Genomic DNA, 23,959 nt, shown 5'->3' with positions numbered 1-23,959 from the left:
ACTTTTTCCAAGAATCTTTATTGCAATATGTCCTCCAGGGTATCACTCCTGTGGTTAAAATTGTTTTCTAGTTCTTGTTTTTCAAGAATAGTTACATCAAACTGCCTTTGAAATTGAAGGCATTGAGCCACAATCTTCAAAGAGACAATACTCCTGACAAGCCAATGACCAAGACCAGCATTCTGCACCTCAAAAGCAGATGGAGCTCACGGCATTGAGATTCTCGGCTGTACAGTAACGTATGTGGTAGTGTTTGTGCCTGGGGTGCATCCATGTTGTTTTCTGTCTGTCTGTTTACTGCCAGACTGTGTCTGAGACGGGAGTTTGCTCTGCCAATGCTGTAGTGTCCTAGTACTCCTCTCCACGTGTTACAGTCTGTGTCCACTCAGTTACTGAAATCACCAACATAATGAGTGTGCTCTGCTGGAGTTCTTCTCTAATAATCTCACAGAAGTCGTTACAGAATACTTCTTCAACCCTTCCCTGCGTGCATCATTGTTGAAGCATGATTGTGATCCAGTGTAGCATGTTGGCTACTAGCAAGACTTGAATGAAAAATCAGGAGTTAAATGCTAATCTCTTAAGAAGGGAGTCAAGCTGGCATGCTAGCTCAGATTAAACGGCAAAGCCTAAGCCTGACTCGGCAATCCAGAAGAATGTGTGCCGCCTGAATCAAACTCCTGAGGTCAAGAAGCCTCCATAAGCATTGTTCTGCTTACCATGTCTACGTTGTATCTGTTCAGCATTCTGGCTAAGAAGACCGTTTCGCACATGATCTCCTTTTGTTATCAAGATGTGCTCTGACATTCCATGAACCAAGCTTTATATGATTACTCCTTCACATTTTGACCGCGGTGAATGGATAACCAGCCAGGAGCAGTAAGCTGGTAGGTGCAGGGAGAGCAGACTGTGTTCAGGGTTCCTTTCGATCCCCTTCCCCAGACTGGGGAAGAGCAGCGCTGCACCTGAAAAAGTCTGTTGTCTGGCCTCAGGATACGAGCTCCACATCTGACCCGATCCGATTTGAGTGACTATCACCCTGATCACAGTAATATCCTCTACCTGCCCCCATCACCTCTGGGTTTGGTTGTTGAACCTATGCATTGAGTATATTGAAGTGAGTGGGGCTCGTGTGAGCCTCTCTCACTTCCTTATCCAAGGCAACTAATATTGGTGTAATGAAGCAGCTGAGAGGATGCAGGTTTGAGTTTGGAGCTGTCCTTCTTCTATATAAAATGCCTCATCTATCCTTGACATTGCCGTCTAGTCCCCTGTAATACATGTGACCTTGTGACCACTGACTGACGTACAACTTATTTGTTAACAGTAGCTGAGGGTTTTGAGACCAGAATTATTTTCTCCTAGGTGACTGCCAATTAAGGCTGACGAGTCCAACCAACTTGGTGAAGGTGCCAAACACCCCCACCACAACTATAAACAGGGTTAGGCAGGTGGAGCTGGGCAATAGGAGTTTGATTACACGAAGTGAGACTGTTTGAGACATTGATTATATGGGGTTTTCTGTGAATGAAGAGCATCTTAACACTCTTCACAATTCTGGTCCTTCCGAAACCTTTTGGCCCCAAGCCAATCTAGGCTATGAGTGAAACTTGGTGCAAGAAAGGCTAGGGAACAGCAAAAGTTCAGATGGGAGAAGAGACTGGGAGATGGGAAAGCGTCCAGGAGAGGGTTTCAGCAGCAGCAGCATCAGCTTTCAGAAGCAGAGCCAAGTGATGTTACAGAGAAGGGTGGAGTTAGCAGTCTTGGTGATGGAGAGGAGGGAACATGGAGCTGGAAGCTGAGGCAGACATCACATCAGACACTAATGACCGAGATGCCAAGGCCAGATGTGAAGCTGAGTAACGAGGTGATTCAGTCAGTTGGTGCCATACTAACCCATTCCTGAACACTGCACTAGTGTAATGTGCTGAGAATTTGAGAGTGGCAATTGGTACATTGCAAGTTAGTGAAAATAAAAACAAGTATTCAGAAATAGTGGGTGGACAGGGAATTACTCAGCTCAGGAACATCATCATTTACTGGACAAGAGTGTTCTGGTCCCAGTTAACAACTGACATCAGTTAACAAGAAACAAAATACCATGAGGCTGGAAACCTGAGATTAGCTGTGGACACGTTCCATTTGATATACAACATCACAGGCCACCACATCAAAAACAGTTTCCACAGTGCCAGCAATTCACCCATCCTGGCCCCTCACCTCCCTCCAACACAGCTCATTCTAAATACTGTATTGCTGAGACCAAAGGATGAGCCACAGGCTGTTTCTCAGGCAAGTTACACAGTGGCCCAATACAGATCACCCTAGTTTGTCACATTCAGTGACTCCCACTCCAAGTCCATATCCACCCCACCCCCAACCCCCCCCCCAAAACTGAATCTCCACTCACTGTGCCCCTTTCCAAGTCCATTCAAGCCACCTATCACTGTGCCCGACTCCAAATCCATCCCCCTCTTGCTGCCAATCACTGAATCTCTCTCTAAATCCATCCCCTCCACTTGGCATTCTCCATTCACCGAGTTCTTCTCCAATCTTGCAATGTGAAGATGTCCTACATCACAACAGTGTACACATTTCAAGAAGGATTTAATTCACTCTGGGATTATGAAATGTGAACAAAAAGCCATTCAGCCCACTGAGGCAGTTCTGCTGCCATTCAGTGGTTGTTGTGTGACCAAACTCCATGTACCTGGCTTTGCCCCATATCCCTCAATGCCTTGGGCTAACAAAAATTTCTCAAGTTTTTAACATCAACCTTTCGTTGAGCATCAATTGCCTTCTGTGGAAGAGTTCCAAGTTTCTACCACCTGCTGTGTGTAGAAGGGTTCCCTAATTTCACTTATGGAAGTCCTGCCTCCATGTTTCCCCAGTCCATGACATCAAAACCAGCAGACACCTTTTCTCTCTGTCTTCCCTATCTTTTCAGTGTATCATGAAAACTTTGATCAAAACACTAAATTCCAAAAGAACACAGCCCTAATTTGTGTAATCTCTCTTCAGAGCTTAATTCTTATCACTGTTATAAATCTATGTTACACTCCCTCCAAAGCTAACATTTCCTCAAACAGCGGTGCCCAGAACTGCTCACTGGATTGGAAGTATGTTCAAACCAGGGTTTTACATAACTGAAGTTCGACCTCTAGCCCCTCATATTCTCCCAATACCCAAGGCCAGATTTGCCTTTTTGTTTTTATTACTCTCTGTACCTGTTTGTGACAACTTAATGATTGGTTTATCTGAATGCACTTATAACCCTGCATTGCCTACATTGAAATCAATTTGCCAGAGCTTTCAATTAATCCATTTTGTCTCTTTGTAATTTTACAAAATTGCAAGTTAAGTACAAGTTCTCTCTTGCTCCTGTCTCTCGCCTCATGCTTCTCCCCACCCCACCCACTGCTCTACTAACTGCCCATCATCCCTTCAGCCACCAGCGATAGGCTAGTAGTATTATTGCTGGACTACTAATCCAGAAATTCAGATTATGTTCTGGGGACCCAGGTTCAAATCCCACCACCATAGATGATGAAATTTGAATTCAATAAAAAAAATCTGGAATTAAGAATCTACTGAAACCATTGCCGATTGTTGTAAAAATCCATCTGGCTAACTAATGTCCTTTAGGGAAGGAAATCTGCCGTCCTTACCCGGTCTGGCCTACATGCAATTCCAATGCCATAGCAATGTTCTTGACTGTCAACTGCCCTCCAAGGGCAACGAGGGATGGACAATAAATGCTGGCCAGCCAGCGATGTCCATGTCCCACAAATGAATTAAAAAAAAAACAGCGTTCTGGAGTTCCTACCTCCTTATAAGCCCTGCCAAAACCCACTCTTTGGCCAAGATTCAGGCCTCCTCCTTCTTTGGCTCATCCTCCATTTCTCGATGACGACCTGGAATGTATTTCTATATGAAAATACACAATTTTAATAAGTGTGTCTAGTCAGCCAGTGCTCCCAACTTTATCTGGGACAAGGCATCAAAGTGCACACCTACCTACGCTCCCATGAGCAGTGGGTTTCTCTGAATAATCCAGTATTTATTTTGCCTTAGCTGTTAGCAATTCAAAACATTGTTTCTGTTTAGGACTTTCAGATTGGGCTGGAAGGAGGGGGTGGGATTTTATTGTTGCAAAGTTTATTATTTACAAAGCAAATAGGGATCCCGTCAATCGGATTGCTCTAAGCATTGAGCAGCCCAGGTTAATGCTCAAAGTGCAAGGTTGAACAGTGCAAGAGAGAAAAAATAATCAGATCAGATCAAAGGGGGCTATACCTCTGAGCAAAGGCTGAACAGCCTGGGCTCCTTTCCCCAGAGAAGAAAACTCAGGGGTGGCCACAGGGAAGCCTTTAATAGTATGCAAGGTTTGATAGGGTACATGTTTTTACTTGTAGAGGAGGCCAAAATTAGAGGTGGTAAATACAAGAGAAACTTCTTTTACACAGAGTGTGGCAAGAATGAGGAACTTGCTACCACAAGGACTAGTTGGGGCGAATGCTATAGATAAAGAGGAAGCTGGATAAACACACGAGGGAGAAGGGTATACTGTCTGGGTACAAAGAAAGACGATGATATAGTGGATTTAATGGTGCCAAAGCTTCACAGCAGCATTATTAAAATATGACACTGGCTCATAAAGATACTAGAACAAAAGATCAAAAGCATGGTCAAAGAGGTAGATTTTGAGGAGCATCTTAGAGAGATTGGGAGGCAGCGGTAGTCCAGAGCAGAGGCACTTGGTAACAGAAGGAGGTGCAATTATCAATGGTGGAGCAATTTTAAAAAAAGTCATACAAGAGGTTTGTGTGGAGCGTAAACACAGGCACAGAGCAGTTGGACCGAGTGGTCTGTAAATTATATGCCATTCTAAATCAAGCAGCAGGATTTAATACGAGACCAAACTTGGCTTTTGAAAGAAAGGGAAGAGAAAATAAAACCACTCATTTTCACTAGATTCAGATGCAATTTTACATTTGTGGGAAAAGGGGATAATGCATCTTAGAATCTAATGTACAAGCTACAGGTTCCTGTATTTTCACCTCCTCCCACTCCCTAACTGCTATTTGTACAGTACAACATGTGGCTCTCATTGGGAAACGTGACCTTGAAATAAAGAGTGCCCTCTACTCTATACTTTACAGTAAAAATACTTCTGGCAAATGCAACATGGATTTTGTGGGGACTCCACCTCCTTGAGAAGTTATTATCCAGACTACTAGCCAACTTTTTTTTTTAAATGCATAAATTGGCACAACACTACCCACAGTGTGGAACCATCAGCCCTATGAAGAGTCACTGACACTGCACAGCTCACACAGACAGAAGCAACAGAGCTTAAAGTTGCAAGTCTGAGGTCCTTGCCTTCACTTTGCTGTTCACCCCCAGCTCTGTTCCTCGGAAGGACTGCCTGTCCCTGACACTGGCTCATGGGAAGAGGGGTGGGGAGGGAGGGAGAATGTGAGCGAGAGCACAAATACAAAATGGACACAAGCTGCTGGGAGCTTTCTGCCAGATACAATAGTGAGAGCTATGATAGCAGAGATCTCTGCCCCAAGGTGCTTTACACTCATTGCCCAGACACCAGACCCTCCACAACCTCCTGCTCAAGATCCTCTACAGCTCAGCCCCAACAGCAGGTCCTCCACAACTCCTTCCACATTCCCAAACCCTCCCCAAAAACAGGATCCACCCCCAGCACACCCCTCAACCACCTCCATCCCACCCCTTAGAACTGCCCCCCACATCCTCAACCAAATCCCCATCTCCTATCCCCTTTGCACCCCAATCCCAAGACTGCCCCCCACATCCTAGAATACTACTCCCCCCCCCCCAACATCCCCCAAATGCCTCCTCTTCTCCTCCCAAGATGCCTCCCTCCACCTTGGACCCTTCCTCTGATTCCCCATCCCCAGTACCCCTCCTACACTCCCCCCCCCCACCCCCAGACGCTTCCTCTGATTCCCCATCCCCAGTACCCCTCCTACACTCCCCCCCCACCCCTAGACCCTTCCTCTGATTCCCCATCCCCAGTACCCCTCCTACACTCCCCCCCACCCCCAGACCCTTCCTCTGATCCCCCCCCCCATCCCCAGTACCCCCTCCTCCACCCCCAGGATCTCACAGTCCTGCTGTCCACTGGGTTGTTTACCTCACTCACTCTGAGGCAGCTCCATGTGGAGAGGATCAGCAGCGCCCAGTCTGGGACACACCTTCCCCTCTCTCTCTCTCTGTGATCACTGACAGCAGGAGCACAGACACTCTGACTGTCCGTCTGGAGCCGGATCCACACACTGAGGGGAAGGGGCTCTCACCACCTGCCTGCCCACTCACTGAGTGGGTCGGGGCTCACTCAGCATCCCGCAATGCTGTTGGTGAAGCCGTGGATCTTGGTGTGGGTACTCACCGAGCCGCTGCCTCAGCTCGCTCGCCCGCTCGCCGCCCACAGCTCCAACTCCAGCTCCTGCCCCTGCCCCTGCCTCTCGCTCTCTCTCTGCCTCTCTCGCGCCGACCCCACAACAAGCCCCACTCCCGCCCGTCGCCGCCGCTCATTGGCTCCCTCCCCGCACGCCAGCTCGCTCCCATTGGAGCAGGTCCTCCCGCTGCGTCACCGCCCTCCGCACCTTACTGGTTGCGGGACCTGTCGGTCACTGCCGGCCCCGCCCAGCGCCTCTCCCGCCGCGAGCTGGAGGCGGGGCTAGTTCCATAGACCCTTGCCCATAGGCTCGCTTCACTTGTCAATCCGCGGATCTCTTCCTTGTGATTGGTTACCTGTGTGGGCGGGATGGACAGTGCTCGCTAATGATTGGTCTTACCTCACTGCTTGCGGCAATTGGTTGTTGCCCAGCGACGAGACCGCGTGCTGGCCGCGTGCAGCCCTGGTGCCCAGCCAATCAGGAGCCTGAGGAGAGGGAACTGAGGGCTGCACTGCAAGGGATGGAGACTGTGTCAGAGTCTGATGTGGGTATGCCGGCGTTAGACTGGGGTAAACACAGTAAAAAGTCTGACACCACCAGGTTTTAGTCCAACCGATTTATTTGATAGTAAACTCACAAGCTTTCGGGGTTACCCCCTTTGTCAGGTGAATGGAGAGTTCTGGCCTCAGACAGAGCATATAAAGCACAGACAGTTTAGAGATTACTGATTAAAATGTGAATCTTTACACCTAACCTGCTGTTCAAGTCCTAAAGTGGCCGACAATGTGAGTGGAAGGAGCGCTGATCACAGGTTAAAGAGATGTGTATTGTCTCCAGACAGCACAGTGAGTGAGGTTTTGCAAACCCAGGCAAGTCACAGGGGTTACAGACAGTGCGACATGAACCCAAGGCCGTCCTCGTGTGTGCGGAACTTGGCTATCAGTCTCTGCTCAGCGGCTCTGCGCTGTCGTGTGTCGTGAAGGCTGCCTTGGAGAATGCTTACCCGGAGGTCAGAGGCTGAATGCCCGTGACCACTGAAGTGTTCGCCAACAGGAAGGGAACAGTCTTGCCTGGTGACTGTCGAGCGATGTTCATTCATCCGTTGTCATAGCATCTGCATGGTCTCCCCAATGTACCATGCTTCGGGACATCCTTTCTTGCAACGTATCAGGTAGACAATGTTGGCCGAGTTGCAAGAGTATTTACCGTGTACCTGGATGGTATTCTCACGTGTGATGGTGGTATCCATGTCGATGATCCGGCATGTCTTGCAGAGGTTGCTGTGACAGGGTTGTGTGGTATTGTGGTATTTTTCAGAGTCTGATCACAGACCTGTCTCTCTCCTGGAGAGGCCCAGAGAGACAGCCCAGAGTCTGATCACAGACCTGACCCCCTCCTGGAGAGGCAGCCCTGAGAGAAAGAGGCAGCCATGATGTGGAGATGCTGGCGTTGGACTGGGGTAAACACAGTAAGAAGTCTGACAACACCAGGTTTGAGTCCAACAGGTTTATTTGATAGTAAACTCACAAACTTTCGAAGTTCCCCTCTTCGTCAGGTTCACCTTCAGACTTCTTACAGAGAGAGACAGCCCCAGTAAGACACCCCAGAGACTTGCCCCCCTCCTAGAGAGGCCTGGAGCGACAGACAGAGAGAGAGAGACAGCCCCAGGGAGACAGCCCTGAGAGAGAGACAGCCCCAGGGAGACACCCCCAGACAGAGAGAGAGAGACAGCCCCAGGGAGACAGCCCAGAGAGAGAGGGAGACACCCCAGAGAGACAGCCCAGAGAGAGAGAGAGACAGCCCTAGGGAGACAGCCCAGAGAGACACCCCCAGACAGAGAGAGAGAGACAGCCCCAGGGAGACAGCCCTGAGAGAGAGAGACAGCCCCAGGGAGACAGCCCTGAGAGAGAGAGACAGCCCCAGGGAGACAGCCCTGAGAGAGAGAGACAGCCCCAGGGAGACAGCCCTGAGAGAGAGAGACAGCCCCAGGGAGACAGCCCCAGGGAGACAGCCCTGAGAGAGGGAGACAGCCCCAGGGAGACAGCCCTGAGAGAGAGAGACAGCCCCAGGGAGACAGCCCTGAGAGAGAGAGACAGCCCCAGGGAGACAGCCCTGAGAGAGAGAGACAGCCCCAGGGAGACAGCCCTGAGAGAGAGAGACAGCCCCAGGGAGACAGCCCTGAGAGAGAGAGACAGCCCCAGGGAGACAGCCCTGAGAGAGAGAGACAGCCCCAGGGAGACAGCCCTGAGAGAGAGAGACAGCCCCAGGGAGACAGCCCTGAGAGAGAGAGACAGCCCCAGGGAGACAGCCCTGAGAGAGGGAGACAGCCCCAGGGAGACAGCCCAGAGAGAGAGAGACAGCCCCAGGGAGACAGCCCAGAGAGACACCCCCAGACAGAGAGAGAGAGACAGCCCCAGGGAGACAGCCCAGAGAGACACCCCCAGACAGAGAACATAAGAACATAAGAAATAGGAGCAGGAGTAGGCCATCTAGCCCTTCGAGCCTGCCCCGCCATTCAATAAGATCATGGCTGATCTGTCGTGGCTCAGTTCCACTTTCCCGCCCTCTCCCCATAACCCTTAATCCCTTCTCTTATCAAAAACCCATCAACCCGCTTCTTAAAAATATTTAGCGAGGCAGCCTCCACCACTTCAACGGGCAGAGAATTCCAGAGATTCACCACCCTTTGAGTGAAGAAGTTCCTCCTCAACTCCGTTCTAAACCGCCTCCCCTTTATCTTGAGGCTGTGCCCCCTAGTCCTACTGTCTTTTTTGAGCAGGAAGAGTCTCTCCAGAGAGAGAAAGACAGCCCCAGGGAGACAGCCCTGAGAGAGAGAGACAGCCCCAGGGAGACACCCCAGAGAGAGAGAGAGACAGCCCCAGGGAGACAGCCCAGAGGGACACCCCCAGACAGAGAGAGAGAGACAGCCCCAGGGAGACAGCCCTGAGAGAGAGAGACAGCCCCAGGGAGACATCCCAGAGAGACAGCCCAGAGAGAGAGAGAGAGACAGCCCCAGGGAGACAGCCCAGAGAGAGAGAGAGAGAGAGAGCCCCAGAGGGACAGCCCAGATACAGAGAGAGAGAGAGACAGCCCCAGGGAGACACCCCAGAGAGACAGCCCAGAGAGAGAGACAGCCCCAGAGGGACAGCCCAGATACAGAGAGAGAGAGACAGCCCCAGGGAGACAGCCCTGAGAGAGAGAGACAGTCCCAAAGAGACAGACCAGAGAGATAGCCTGGAGAGACAGCCCCAGACTCTGATCGAGGGAAGAGGCCCAGAGAGACAGCCCCAGACTCTGATCAGGGGGAGAGGCCCAGAGAGACAGCCCCAGATTCTGCTTCCACTGACTGGAGGCCCAGAGACACAACCCTGAGATACAGCCCCAGAGTCTGAATCCAATGAGAGAGGCCCAGAGACTCACAACCACCTGAGAGAAAACTCCAGATTCTGCTTTCACTGGCTGGAGAAGGGGAGAGGCGCAGAGAGACAACCCTGAGAGAAATCTCCAGACTCTGCTTCACTGGCTGGAGAGGCGCAGAGAGACAACCCTGAGAGAAATCTCCAGACTCTGCTTCACTGGCTGGAGAGGCACAGAGAGACAACCCTGAGAGAAATCTCCAGACTCTGCTCCCAGTGAGAGGAGGAGAGGCCCAGAGACTCACAACCCTCTGAGAGAAAGCTCCCCACTATGTCAACCTTAAAAATATTCAGAGATTCTGGTTGCACTGCCTGCAGAGGAAGAGAGTTCCAGAGACATACAACCCTCTAAGAAAAAACTCTCCTCATCACTGTCTTAAATGCACAACTCCTTATTTTTAAAATAAGGATGAAATGCATGCATGTAGACTGTTCTCTACATGGACTTTAGCAAGGCCTTTGACAAGGTACCGCTTGTTAGGTTGTTGTTGCATAAAGTTAAATCTCACGGGATCTAGGATAAGGTATCTAAATGGATACAAAATTGACTTCTTGACAGAAGCCAGAGGGTGGTTGTAGAGGATTGTTTTCCAAACTGGAGGCCTGTGACCTGCGGTGTGCCTCAGGGATCAGTGCTGGGTCCACTGTTACTTGTCATTTATATTAATGATTTGGATGAGAATATAGGAGACACGGCTGGTACGTTTGCAGATGTCACCAAGATTGGTGCATAGTGGTTAGTGAAGAAAGGTACCTTCAATTGCAATGGGATCTTGATCAAGTGGGCTGATGAATGGCAGATGGAGTTTAATTTAGACAAATGCAAAGTGATGCATTTTGGTAGATTGAATCAGGACAGGACTTACTCAGTTAGTGGTAGGACGTTGGGGAGAGTTACAGAACAAAGAGATCTTGGGGTACATGTTCATTGCTCCTTGAAAATGGAGTCACAGGTAGACAGAGTGGTGAAGAAGGCATTTGGCATGCTTGGTTTCAGAGCATTGAATACAGGAGTTGGGATGTCTTGTAAGACATTTGTAAGACCACAATTGGAATACTGTGTGCAGTTCTGGTCACCCTATTATAGAAAGGATATTATTAAACTAGAATGAGTGCAGAAAAATATTACTAGGATGTTATCGGGACTTGATGGATTGAGTTATAAGGAGAGGCTGGATAGAGTGGAACTTTTCTCTCTGGAGGGTAGGAGGCTGAGGGGTGACCTTATACAGGTCTATAAAATAATGAAGGGCATAGATAAGATAGATAATCCGTATCTTTTCCCAAAGTTGGCGAGTCTAAAATTAGAGGGCATAGGTTTAAGGTGAGAGGGGAGAGATACAAAAGTGTCCAAAGGGTCACACTGAGGGTGGTGAGTGTCTGGAACAAGCTCCCAGAGGTAGTAGTAAAGGCGGGTACAATTTTATCTTTTAAAAAGCATTTAGACAGTTACATGGATAAGATGGGAATAGAGGAATATGGACCAAATGCAGGCAATTGGGACTAGCGTAGGGGTTTAAAAGAAAGGGTGGCATGGACAAGTTGGGCTGAAGGGCCCGTTTCCATACTGTAAACCTCTATAAACTCCATGACTCTATGACACGAGGGGAATATGCAAACGCCACACAGTGACCCAAGCCAGGAATTGAACCTGGGTCCTTGATGCTGAGGCAGCAACGGCAGCCACTGTGCCACCACTCTGCATTCTGAAATATCCTCTTAAATATCTGCCACTACATTTCTATTGACCTATCCCTTAATCTCATTTGCCAGTTCACTTTAGCTAGCTCCGCTTTGATGCTCTCATTATTGCTCTTATTTATGTTTAAAATACCAGTCTTGGACACACTCTCTCTCTCTCTCTCTCTCTTTCGAACAGAATGGAAATTTCAAGCGTATTATAATCACTTCGACCCTCGAGGCATCTTCACTATGAGGTGATTAGTTAATGCTATCTGATTACACAATACCAGGTCTAGTATAGTCTGCTCTCTACTCGGTGCCAGAACGTGCTGTTCTAAGAAACTATCTCAAAAACATTCTATGATTTCCTCGTCTTGGCCACCTTTACCTATCTGATTTTTCACAGTCTATATTCAGATTCATATCCCAGCCACAGCTGTTTCAGACTCTGTACGCCAGCATTGACTGAACTACAGAGTAAAAACAGAGTGCAGATACCAGGAGATTTAGAGGCAGTACCTAACCAAGCTAGAGTCCCAGGCTAGCCACACTGACACCACCTGCAGGACATGACAGGCTACAAGGGGAAGACGAGTAGAATCAGAAAAGCAGGCAGCATAATTAAGGTGCCCACGCACCCCAGACATTCTCTCTTCCACCACAAATCAAAAGATACGAAAGTCTGAGGTCACGTACCAACTGACTCGAGAACAGTTTCTTCCCTGCAGTCATCAGACATTTGAATGGACTTACCATATACTAAGTTGATGTTTCTCTACATCTGACATACCTCTTACAGTTACCTGAGTGACCACAACACTATGGATGGGATTTTACAGCCTTGCTCGTCCTGAAATTATAAAATCCTGCCCAATGTCAACAGAGCTTTCCATTGTCCACTCCTCACCCACTCCGATTCCCATTCCAGCCTAGATTCTGCCCCCTCTCCTTTCCTTGTCCCCTATGTACTCTATGAACAATATGCTTTGTCTTTATAGCGCATGAGAAACAATATTTTTCACTATAGTGAAAACAGAGTGCAGGGACCAGGGGATTTAGAGACCATACCATCTGATGTGACAATAAATCAAATTAAATCAAACATTTTGAGCTATAAATTGCTGTCACCAGCATATTTCCCAATCATTTTGCCAAAGGGCAATCTGGGACTGGAAGACTTTTGTTACATTTGGCTGCCAACCTGTTCCTTGAAGGCCTGGTTTTTTAATTTGTTTATGGGACTTGCGCAACACTGGCTGGGCCTGCATTTATTGTCCATCCCTAATTGCCCTTGAAGGGGTTTAATTTATTTATCAGTGTCGCAAGTCAGCTTACTTTAACACTGCAATGAAGTTCCTTTGAAAATCTCCTAGTTGCCACACTCCGGCACCTGTTCGGGTGCACTGAGGGAGAACTTAGCAAGGCCAATGCATCTAACCAGCACGTCTTTCAGACTGTGGGAAGAAACCCGAGCACCCAGAGGAAACCCATGCAGACACGGGGAGAACGTGTAGAATCCACACAGATAGTCACCCAAGCCAGGAATCGAACCCGGGTCCCTGGCGCAATGAGGCAGCAGTGCTAACGGCTGTGCAGCCCATAAGTAGGTTAATTAAGAGTCAACCACACTGCTGTGTCTCTGGATCATATGTAGGCCAGACCGGGTAAGGACAGTAAATTTCCTTCTCTGAAGGGATTCGTGAACCGGATGGGGTTTTACAAACGACAATAGTTTCATGGTTAGCAGTAGATTCTTAATTCCAGATTACGTTAATGAATTCAGATTTCACCAACTGCAGTAGCAAGATTCAAACCTGGAATATCATGGATCATTAGTCCAGTGACAATACCATTGCTCCACCACCTTCCCATTGCTCAAGTCTGATCATGCCACAACTAGAAGCCAATAAAGTATCAAATTGAGCAGCTGATTAGCAGAATCACAGAATCCCACAGTGCAGAAGGGGCTCTTCAGCCCGTTGAGTCTGCACCGATGCATGGAAGCCCCACCTAATCCCACTTGCCAGCACTTGGCCCATAGCCTTGAATGTTATGGTGTGCCAATTACTCACTCAGGTACTTTTTAAAGGATGTGAGGCATCCCACCTCCACTACCCTCCCAGGCAGCGCATTCCAGACCGTCACCACCCTCTGGGTAAAGAAGTCTTTCCTCAAATCCCTCCCTAAACCTCCCACCCCTCACTTTGAACTTATGTCCCCCCATAACTGACTCTTAAACTAAGGGGTACAGCTGCTCCCTATCCACCCTGTCCAGGCCCGTCATAATCTTAAATACCTCAATTAGGTCACCCCCTTAGGCTTCTCTGCTACAGAAAAATACCCCAAGCCTAGCCAACCTCTCTTTATAACTTAAATGCTCCATCCCAGGCAGCATCCTGGTGAATCTCCTCTGCACCCCCTCCAGTGTATTCACATCCTTTCTTTAATGTGGCGACCAGAACTGCACACAGTTATGGCCTCACCAAAGTTCTACACAACTTCCTCATGATCTCCATCAGTGACCTCTGGAATGATCTTGTGCAGCAGAGAAACTGCACGATAGAGAAATTCCAAGCGAATGATCTCATTTCAGAATTCATAGTTTGGTTATATCTGAGCCTCTGATACTTCACACACGAATGGAATAGTGCGTAACAGTCACTGGTATTGATAGAGAACCTATGATAGTGGGGGAGTCATTGCCAAATGCAAATACTCAGCAACACTCTGGCCTTCTTGCTATCAATCTCATCAGCTGCCTCTTTGGACATGCACTCTTCTGACAGTCAGCTATTTTTCACCCTCTCCCTCCTCTGTGACACTATATCCTACAGATAGTGGAGGGAGATAAACTGAACCTTCCATTCCCCCTCTCTTTTCTGTTCACAGTCAGTGCTGTTTATTGATGAGGAGGCTAATGTGTGTATCCCTAAACCCTCTGTTAGTGTGCGGTCAATTTAAAAGCATTACAACCAGTCCCAAGCCAAGCTCCCAAAATGTGTTACGCTCTGTCCCCTCTGTTCCAGATGGGACATCCCCAAATTGTGATGCTCCCCCTTTTTTATTCAACCCCCTTGGGTGGTCAGAACAAGATTGGTTCAAAAGGATCCCTTTCTGATATCTTTTCCCAGTGAAAGGAGCCAATTTAACCCAACTTTCTTGAGTTAAAGAAAGAGTGCATTTATCACAGAATTCCTGCAGTGCAGCAAGAGGCCATTCGGCCTATCGAGACTGCACTGACAGCAATCACATGCAGGCTCTACCCCCCCTTAATCCCACATATTTACCCTGCTAATCTCCCTGACACAAAGGGGCAATTTGGCATGGTCAATCCACCTAACCTGCACATTTCTGGACTATGGGACGGAACTGGAACACCTGGAGGAAACCCACATGGACACAGGGAGACGTAGAACATAGAAAACCTACAGCACAAACAGGCCCTTCGGCCCACAAGTTGCACCAATGATATCCATACCTACTAGGCTTAGCTATAACCCTCAATTCTATTAAGTCCTATGTACTCATCCAGAAGTCTCTTGAAAGACCCTATCGAATTTGCCTCCACCACCACTGACGGCAGCCGATTCCACTCACCCACCACCCTCTGAGTGAGAAATTTCACAGTAACTTCATTGCAGTGTTAATGTAAGCCTTTCTTGTGACTAATAAATAATCTTTATTTAATTAAACTTTGCTTTCTACAATTTCAACAGGATGTCCCAACTCCTGTATTCAATGTTCTGATCAATGAAACCAAGCATGCCGAATGCCTTCTTCACCACTCTGTCCACCTGTGACTCCTCTTTCAAGGAGCTATGAACCTGTACCCCTAGATCTCTTTGATCTGTAACTCTCCCCAATGCTCTACCATTAACTGAGAAAGTCCTGGTTTGAATTTCCACTTACAAAGCCATGCTGACTGTCCCTAGCCAGTCCTTGCATCTCAAAATGCCTGTAGATCCTGTCTCTCAGAATACCTTCTAACAACTTACCCACGACAGACATTAGGCTCACTAGCCTGTAGTTCCCAGGCTTTTCCCTGCAGCCCTTTTTAAACAAAGGTACAACATTTGCCACCCTCCAAATTTCAGGCACCTCACCTGTGGCTGTCAATGATTCAAATACCTCGGCTAGGGGGCCCACAATTTCCTCCCGAGTCTCCCACAATGTCCTGGGATCCACTTCATCAGGTCCCGGGGATTTAACTACCTTGATGCCCTTTAAAACTTCCAGCATCTCCTTCTCTGTAATATGTACACTCCTCAAGATATCACTATTTGTTTCTCCAAGTTCCCTAATATCCATGATTTTCTCAACAGTAAATACTGATGAGAAATATTCATTTAGGATCTCACCTGTCTCTTGTGGATCCACACATAGATTACCTTGTTGATCCTTAAGAGGCCCTATTCTCTCCTTGGCTACTCTTTTGCCCTTTATGTATTTGTAGAAGCTCTTTGGATTCTCCTTTTCTTTATCTGCTTAAGCAACCTCGTGTCCCCTTTTTTGCCCTCCTGATTTCTCTCTTAACTCTACTCCGACAACTTCTATGTTCTTCAAAGGATCCACTTGATCCCAGCTGCCTATGCATGTAATATGCCTTCTTCTTCTTCTTAACCAGGGCCTCAATATCCTGAGTCATCCAGGGTTCCCTATTATACCAGCCTTGCCCTTCACTGTGAAAGGAATGTGCTTACCCTGAACCCTGGTTAACATACTTTTGAAAGCTTCCCACTTACCAGCCATCCCTTTGCCTGCCAACAGAGCCCCCAGTCAACTTTTGAAAGTTCCTGTCCAATACCATCAAAATTGGCCTTGCCCCAATTTAGACTTTTATCTACAGCAGTGATAGCAGCAACAGGGATCAAATGGTAATGAACATGGTTTGTATTACAGCTGTAATTGAAATTGTGCTCATCATTAACTTTTAGTCCAGGGCTTTAATCCCAAGAAGTATCTGGTTCAAAGTCCTCTCAGGAACTCTGCAACATGCCGTGACATGGGTTCTGGAATATAGCTTGGAACTAAAACTTCTCCACATACTTGCAATTTCAATTTTATAACAGTGAACATTTGCTATCTAGAAGCCAAGCACTTCCCAGAGCAATAGAATTAAAACAATAACACTTGTGTTTAATTACATAGTTCTATTTCAATAGAGCATTTAAATTTGGTCTAATACTCCCAATAGAGGTTTTTTTTATCATTTATGCATTAACAGGATTTGGGATGACTAGCGTTTATTGCCCTCGAGACGGTGCACAGAGACACACCCACAGAGCCACGTTCTTGAAAACCTGCAGTCCATCTGATGTGGATACACCCACAGAGCTGGTAGGAAGGCTATAGGCACACCCACAGAGCTGGTAGGAAGGGTATAGACACACCCACAGAGCTGGGAGGAAGGCTATAGGCACACCGACAGAGCTGGTAGGAAGGGTATAGACACCCACAGAGCTGGGAGGAAGGGTATAGACACACCCACAGAGCTGGTAGGAAGGGTATAGACACACCCACAGAGCTGGTAGGAAGGGTACAGACACACCCACAGAGCTGGTAGGAAGGGTATAGACACACCCACAGAGCTGGTAGGAAGGGTACAGACACACCCACAGAGCTGGTAGGAAGGGTATAGACACACCCACAGAGCTGGTAGGAAGGGTACAGACACACCCACAGAGCTGGTAGGAAGGGTATAGACACACCCACAGAGCTGGTAGGAAGGGTATAGACACACCCACAGAGCTGGTAGGAAGGGTATAGACACACCCACAGAGCTGGTAGGAAGGGTACAGACACACCCACAGAGCTGGTAGGAAGGGTATAGACACACCCACAGAGCTGGTAGGAAGGGTACAGACACACCCACAGAGCTGGTAGGAAGGGTATAGACACACCCACAGAGCTGGTAGGAAGGGTACAGACACACCCACAGAGCTGGTAGGAAGGGTATAGACACACCCACAGAGCTGCGAGGAAGGGTATAGACACACCCACAGAGCTGGTAGGAAGGGTATAGACACACCCACAGAGCTGGTAGGAAGGGTATAGACACACCCACAGAGCTGGTAGGAAGGGTACAGACACACCCACAGAGCTGCGAGGAAGGGAGTTCCAGCATTTTGACCCAGCAAAAATGAAAATCTGTTTCTGAACATTTTTAATCTGCTTCTTTTAGCTGAAGAGTGTAAAATGAAACGGGAACAATACTGAGCATCAGTACCTCACTGGCAGGAGCACCAGAAGCTATAGGACAGCAGCTGAGAGGCAGTGACAGAGTGTCTCCTCACTTATTTAGGACGAGGATACACTGCAATACTACCGACAAATGTCAATCTCCAATGACACAAATAAATGGCTTAACATTTATTTATTATTAGCTACTAAACATGAGGAATATAATCAAACAGATACATCTACACTCAGACAAATTAGAAATGAGAATTAGTCCAAAATAAGCAAAAGAAGAGATGCGTGGACCGGTCTTTGATTTTTCCATGAGGAATAGCTGCTGAAATTTCAAGGCCATTTGAGATTCATGATTCCAGCAGTACTGACTTCAGCAGTTGAATAGTTGGTTTTGAGATTCCCGTATCCTGCAGTTTACAGAATCATAGAATCTCACAGTGTAGAAGAGGTCCAAAGAACAAAGAAAATTACAGCACAGGAACAGGCCCTTCGGTCCTCCAATCCTGCACTGACCATGCTGCCCATCTGAACTAAAACCCCCTATCCTTCCGGGGACCATATCCCTCTATTCCCATCCTATCTGAGTATTTGTCCAGGTGCCCCTTAAACGTCACTATCGCTTCCACTACCTCCCCTGGCGGTGAGTTCCAGGCACCCACCACCCTCTGTAAAAAACTTGCCTCGTACATCTCCTTTAAACCTTGCCTCTTGCACCTTAAACCTATGCCCCCTAGTAATTGACTCTTCCACCCTGGGAAAAAGCTTCCTTTAGCCCATTGAGTCTGCACTGACATGTGAGAGGAGGTTTACCTGAAAGGAGTTGTCCTGTTTCCTTCTCAGTTGTGGCTTTGCTGCTTTGGCTGTTTCCAGCAATCAGAAAGAGAGTAAGACATTTATTTAACCTGCCAGAACGGGGGTGACTGCTGCTGTCTTTCCTTGCTTCTGTGCCATACACTCTGACACATCCAGTATTAGTCCGCACCAACCAGGTTTGTAGTTGATTCTTTTAAAATCCCAGACCCTTGTGTATTCCTGAGAGAAGAAAATGCACAAAACAAGTCTGGTGCATAATCTACAGATATAACAAATCAGGTTTTATTATCTCCGCAGGAGATGGCAGTTTTCATTTGCATAGCTCCTTCCCTTGAAAAGTCGCTCTCTCTGAGATAGGGTGTGACAATCCATTGTCTCTCTCTCTCCCTGGCTGTCATCCACAGGGGAACCTCTCAGAGAGTCACTAAATTTTATATTCTCTGAATATATATCTTCAGCTGTCTTTAGCTTGTATTTCCATTTTAATACATATGTTTTATTTAGAAGTCCAATCTATCCATAATTCAGGGTTTTTCTCCATTGTCTTGACAATAGTTACTAGCAGCAGACTTTCATGAATTTAAACAAGGAGGGCTATGTATTCACACACCCACCCCAGAACTTCTAATGCTACGTCCATCACACATGCAAGAAAGATACAATTATATAAAGTAGCACACTTATGTAATATTAAACATTAAAACCATTCTCGTGTCTTTGTGAGTCCAGTGAAGGAGGGAGCTTTTCCCACTCTGGAATTGTAGTTCAGGCAAGTTCAGATGGCTGGGATCAGATCCAGATTAACCGCAGCATTCCTTCAAAGGGAAGGCTAAACCATATAGACCGGCACTACTATCTGTTGTTAGGAGAGGTCCATATTCTTTACAGGTGATTTCAGAGTTTTTCAGAAATAGGCTGGACGAGGCTTTTCAAAAAACCTTTAAGATTTGCAGTTCTCGAAAGGCAAGAAGGAATGGCCTTCCTCTGCGGCTGTGGTATTGTTAGTATTGATCAGGTTGTGGCGGAAGGCCTATTTCCATGCTGTAAGCCTCAATGACTCTATGGTCTGCAGGTACATAATGGATTTTAGAATAAAAGGTTTTCAATAGCTGAGAACAGTTTCAATCACATGATTAACAGCCATTGACACACAATAGAAGGCCAATTGTAGTCTTTCGGTAATAAAGAATCAGTATCAGTCACAAGGCCAACGGCCATTGATATTCAGTGGAAGGTGGTGAATCTCTGGAATTCTCTGCCCGTTGAAGTGGTGGAGGCTGCCTCGCTAAATATTTTTAAGAAGCGGGTTGATGGGTTTTTGATAAGAGAAGGGATTAAGGGTTATGGGGAGAGGGCGGGAAAGTGGAACTGAGCCACGACAGATCAGCCATGATCTTATTGAATGGCGGGGCAGGCTCGAAGAGCTAGATGGCCTACTCCTGCTCCTATTTCTTATGTTCTTATGTTCTTATGTTAAGGTAAATGGTGGTCTTTCGTAATTCATTTGTGAATGACTGGTTCTTTGTTCCATTGCAAACTTGGAGTCGCAGAGTCTCCGAATCCACTGACTCTGTGTTTGGATCAAGCTACATCGATAGAATACGTGGAATTCCGTAGAGGGGTGCTGCTTAAACATGTCCCTACAATGGGGAAACTCCCATCCATTATAATTAATTTTGGAACCTTCCAGAAGCTTGTTAGTCTGTTGAAGTGGCAAAAGAAGGTCACCTGACCCCCTTGGCAGCCATTTTGACAGTTCATCAGGGTCTGTTTTCAAAGGAATGCAGGTTTTTAAAAATTGTAATTTCATATCCTCACTGGCAAGACACAGAAACATACATAGAAACTAGAAGCAGGATTAGGCCATTTGGCCCTTCGAGCCTGCTCTGCCCTTCATTTTGATCATCAGATTCGATATAAAAACAGATGCTGGAATCTGAAACAATCTTTAGGGCAACAGCCTTAACTATCTGTACCTCTATTCTGCCAGTCACACATCCCGATCTCTTTAACGGACACTTTTAGCACTTCCCTCAGCCTTCTTCATCCTTACTTATATTTCCCTTGTTCAATTAAAGCCACCCACCACGCCCCCCACCCCACCCCACCCACACACACACCCTCATGGTATAAATGGCCAGATTGAAAAGAGCACAGATACCTCAGGTAGGAAGATGTGAGGCCAAAGAGGGATTTGAATGCAGGACACCAATCGAGAATGTGTTGAAATAGTCCAGAGGTAACAAAGGCTTTCAACAGCCAATGAACGGAGACAAGTGCTGGGATTATGGAAGTGGAAATAGGCAGTTTCATATCAATAGGACAAAACTGAAGATCAGAGGCTGAATGCCCGTGACGGCTGAAGTGTTCCGCAACAGGAAGAGAACACTCCTGCCTGGTGATTGTCGAGCGGTGTTCATTCATCCTGGCGATTGTTGCATGGTGTCGTATTTGAAAGGCTGTTCAGTCAGAAGCAATTGAGAAGATTATCAGCCACATCCCGGACTCTGTAGCCCATGCTGAGTAAGAAGTCTCACAACACCAGGTTAATGTCCAACAGGTTTATTTGTAGCAAACACCACTAGCTTTCGAGGCTTTGCCCCTTTGTCAGGTGAGTGGGCAGTTCTGATTACAAACAGGGCATAGAAAGACACACATTCAGTTTACAGAATACTGATTAGAATGCGAGTCTTTATAGCTAATCAAGTCATAAAGATGCAGATAATGAGAATAGAGATAGCATTAAGCACAGTTTAAAGAGATGTGTATTGTCTCCAGACAGGACAGTTAGTGAGATTTTGCAAGCCCAGGCAAGTCGTGGGAGTTACAGATAGTGCGACATGAACCCAAGATCCCTGTTAAGACCATCCTCATGTGTGCGGAACTTGGCTATCAGTCTCTGCTCAGCAACTCTGCGCTGTCATGTGTCGTGAAGACTGCCTTGGAGAACGTTTACCCGAAGATCAGAGGCCGAATGCCTGTGACCGCTGAAGTTTTCCATCCCATCATCAGACTCACCATGGATTATTCTCCGGAATCGGTTGCATTCTTGGACACATGCATCTCTATTAAGGATGATCATCTCAACACTTCACTGTACTGCAAGCCCACGGGTAACCTCATGATGCTCCACTTCTCCAGCTTCCACCATAAACACGCTAAAGAAGTCATCCCCTATGGACAAGCCCTCCGTATACACTGGATCAGCTCAGTTGAGGAGGATCGCAACAGACACCTGCAGATGCTGAAAGATGCCCTCATAAGAACAGGATATGGCGCTCGACTCATAGATCAACAGTTCCAACGCACCTCAGCAAAAAGCGCACCGACCTCCTCAGAAGACAAACATGGGACACAGTGGACAGAGTACCCTTCATTGTCCAGTACTTCCCCAGAGCAGAGAAGCTATGACATCTTCTCCGGAGTCTTCAACATATCATTGATGAAGACGAACATCTCGCCAAAGCCATCCCCATACCCCCACTTCTTGTCTTTAAACAACCGCACAACCTCAAACAGATCATTGTCTGCAGCAAACTACCAACCTTCAGGAGAACAGTGACCACGACACCACACAACCCTGCCACAGCAACCTCTGCAAGACATGCCGGATCATCTCACGTGAGAACACCATCCACCAGGTACGCGGTAAATACTCTTACAACTCGGCCAACGTTGTCTACCTGATACGCTGCAGGAAAGGATATCCCGAAGCATGGTACATTGGGGAGACCATGCAGACGCTACGATAACAGATGAATGAACATCGCTCGACAATCACCAGGCAAGAGTTGGCGAACACTTCAGCAGTCATGGGCATTCGGTCTCTGATCTTCGGGTAAACGTTCTCCAAGGCAGCCTTTACGACAGACGACAGCGCAGAGTCGCTGAGCAGAGACTGATAGCCAACTTCCGCACACATGAGGACGGTCTCAACCGGGATCTTGGATTCATGTCGCACTATCTGTAACCCCCATGACTTGCCTGGGCTTGCAAAATCTCACTAACTGTCCTGTCTGGAGACAATAACAATATGTTTAATGCTATCTCTATTCACATTGTCTGCACCTTTAAGAATTGATTAGCTGTAAAAACTCGCATTCTAATCAGTATTCTGTAAACTGAGTGTCTGCCTTTATATGCCCTGTTTATGATCAGAGCTCCCACTCACCTGACGAAGGGGCAAACCCCAAAAGCTAGTGGCTTTTGCTACCAAATAAACCTGTTGGATTTTAACCTGGTGTTGTGAGACTTCTTACTGTGCTTACCCCAGTCCAACGCTGGCATCTCCACATCATGCCCATGCTGGGGTCAGGGGGATTTGTTAATGGGTAGAGGTGGTGGGTAACGGGTGAACAATAATTGGCTCCTAAAGGCCCTCAGAAGGCCTCAAGTCCAGGGATTAGTGGGAATATGACCCAGTTCAGGGGTTAGCAGGACGGTACTGGTCTGGCTACCTGGGGGAAGTGGGTAACGGGCATTTGTACCATTTATTAGGTGCCAACTTTGGGAAGGAATGGGAGGATAACATTTGGATTAACACTTAGCATTGCGGGACACTCCATCATTTTTTTCATTGTGTGGTTTGGCAAAGTGTTGGGGGGTGGGGGAAACACTTGATGGTCCCCTGTGGTTACACTGTAAGGCAACTACCCACCTCTGTCATACGCAGGCTCTGTGCTGGCACATACTTACTGCTGGGTAATGATTCCAAACTGGTGGCAGATCCAAACTAGCAGCAAAGAACAAAGAAAATTGCAGCATTGGAACAGGCCCTTCGGCCCTCCAAGCCTGCACTGATCATGCTGCCCGACTTAACTAAAACTCCCTATCCTTCCAGGGACCATATCCTTCTATTCCCATCCTGTTCATGTACTTGTCAAGATGCCCCTTAAAAGTCACTACCGTATCCGCTTCCACTACCTCCCCCGGCAACGAGTTCCAGGCACCCACTACTCTCTGTGTGAAAAATCTGCCTCATACATCTCCTTTAAACCTTGTCCCTCGCATCTTAAACCTCTGCCCCCTAGTAATTGACTCTTCCACCCTGGGAAAAAGCTTCTGACTCCACGCTGTCCATGCCTCTCATAATCTTGTAGAGTTCTATCAGGTCACCCCTCAACCTCCGTCATTCCAGTGAGAACAAACCAAGTTTCTCCAACCTCTCCTCATAGCTAATACCCTCCACACCAGGCAACATCCTGGTAAATCTTTTCTGTACCCTCTCCAAAGCCTCCACATCCTTCTGGTAGTGTGGCGACCAGAATTGAACACTATATTCCAAGTGCAGCCTAACTAAGCTTCTATAAAGTGTCAACATAACTTGCCAATTTTTAAACTCAGTACCCTGGCCAATGAAGGCAAGCATGCTGTATGCCTTCTTGACTACCTTCTCCACCTGCATTGCCACTTTCAGTGACC

General features: G+C 47.4%; 1 protein-coding gene across 3 annotated transcripts in view; it reads right to left on the bottom strand.

Annotated features, from left to right (window-relative positions):
- Positions 1-6,447, bottom strand: part of coq8aa (coenzyme Q8A, genome duplicate a) — a 78,458-nt gene extending 72,011 nt beyond the window's left edge. For 2 of the 3 annotated variants that reach the window (XM_080193028.1, XM_080193030.1), the window contains exon 1: positions 3,827-3,921. The gene's annotated coding sequence lies outside the window, so the exon portion shown is untranslated. Of the gene's footprint in view, positions 1-3,826; positions 3,922-6,424 lie in introns of those variants that run through there. The other variant, XM_080193029.1, reaches the window with a different exon arrangement.
- Between the last annotated feature and the right edge of the window lie 17,512 nt (positions 6,448-23,959).

The sequence above is a fragment of the Carcharhinus amblyrhynchos genome, chromosome 7, assembly GCF_965287045.1.
Source record: "Carcharhinus amblyrhynchos chromosome 7, sCarAmb.v2.hapA, whole genome shotgun sequence".
Classification (NCBI taxonomy): Eukaryota; Metazoa; Chordata; class Chondrichthyes; order Carcharhiniformes; family Carcharhinidae; genus Carcharhinus; species Carcharhinus amblyrhynchos.
The sequence above is the reverse complement of the archived record's forward strand: the minus strand, read 5'-3'. Positions and strand labels throughout refer to the sequence as shown.